The sequence below is a fragment of the Myotis brandtii genome, unplaced genomic scaffold (genome assembly GCF_000412655.1).
Source record: "Myotis brandtii unplaced genomic scaffold, ASM41265v1 scaffold1089, whole genome shotgun sequence".
NCBI classification, from domain to species: Eukaryota; Metazoa; Chordata; class Mammalia; order Chiroptera; family Vespertilionidae; genus Myotis; species Myotis brandtii.
The window spans coordinates 179,590-181,093 of record NW_005353704.1 but is presented as its reverse complement, the minus strand read 5'-3'; positions in this window follow the sequence as shown (position 1 = coordinate 181,093).

The window sequence follows — 1,504 nt, the reverse complement described above, 5'->3', positions numbered from 1 at the left end:
GTCGCTCGGCCTGGCCTGCAGGGATCCGGCGGAAACCTGCACCAGGCCTCCAACATCCCCTGAGGGGTCCCAGAGGAGAGGGCTCAGGCCAGGCCGAGGAACCCCACCGTGCACACACTGGGCCTTTAGTATGCATATGAGATCTTTGGTTAATCTCTTCCTGCCCTTGCCCCCTTCCCTCTGAGATTCATCAGTCTGTTCCATGTTTCCATGCCTGTGCATTGAGAGTCTGCCCCCTGGTGGTCAGTGTGCACTGTAGCTGCCGGTTGAATGGTTGAGTGGTCGAACAGTCGGATACTTAGCATATTAGCCTTTTATATATATAGATTATTGACATATGAGTTTCAGGTGTACAATATAATGATTGACATGAGTATATATTCATTCAATAAGTCTGATTAGCATGCATCCCCTCACATAGTTACATTGTTGTTGCCTGCAGGATTCTTAAACATCTATTTCATTCATCTCTGAGAGCAGGATTCTAACCCTCCTCTTCTTACTGAGGTCATTATATATCCCCACTCAACATTTCCAAGGCCACACACTTGGAACGTCTTCAAAACAGCAAACTGCATTCTGCCTTTGAAAAGCAGAGCCTCTGACAATGTAACAGGCTCTGAAACCATGAAGCATTGATATGGTAGGTGGAGAATAACTGAGTATACTTATTTCAAGCTAAATGAACCATGAAGGCCAGATTCCAATACTATTGTTAAAAGTTCTGACCGAGAAACTTTATGTAGAGACTAGAGGCCCAGGGCACAGATCCGTGCACGAGTGGGGTCCAGCTGGCCCGCCCCAATGGGGGCTGATGGGGCCTGGCCAGCAAGGGGTAGGGAACTCAGGAGGTTGGCCGGCTGGACCCACCCCCGATTAGGGGGTCCAATCGAGGGCGGGGCGGCCAGGGGGAGGGGCTTCGGGCAATTGGGGCTGCAGTGTGCATCATAGCGACTGGTCGTTTTGGTCATTTCGGTCATTCCTTAATTCCAGTCACTTGGCTTTTATATATATAGACAATGCTGTTACATAATGCCTTCAGATGTTTTGTTTTGGGTTTTTTAAGGTGATGGCATGACCAGATGTCTCCCCAGGAGGCCTGGATCTAGCTGGGTGGTTCCCCTTGCCCCTGTACATTGTTGCTGTAAATGGGGAAAGGGGACAGGGGGACCCTGGCATGTAGTATGCAGAGAGGCTGGGATCAGGGGTCAGGGGTCAGGGATGCATTTAAACTCCATACAGTGCACAGAACAGCCCCCATGACAAGGAATCAGGGACTCAAAAGTTGATAGTGCTGAGGTGAAGTCCTGTTTCTAGTTCATATGACATCGGGAGGGACACAGTGTGGTTCTGGGTGAGAAATAGCTTTCCTTGGTTTAACAGTTCCTTCGGGGTGTGCAGGAACATTACATGTCATGTCTAAACTTAACAGTTCTAGGCTTGTTCATATTATAAATCTCAACAGAAAAAAAAAGAAAGGGAGGGAGGGAGGGAATGAGTGAGG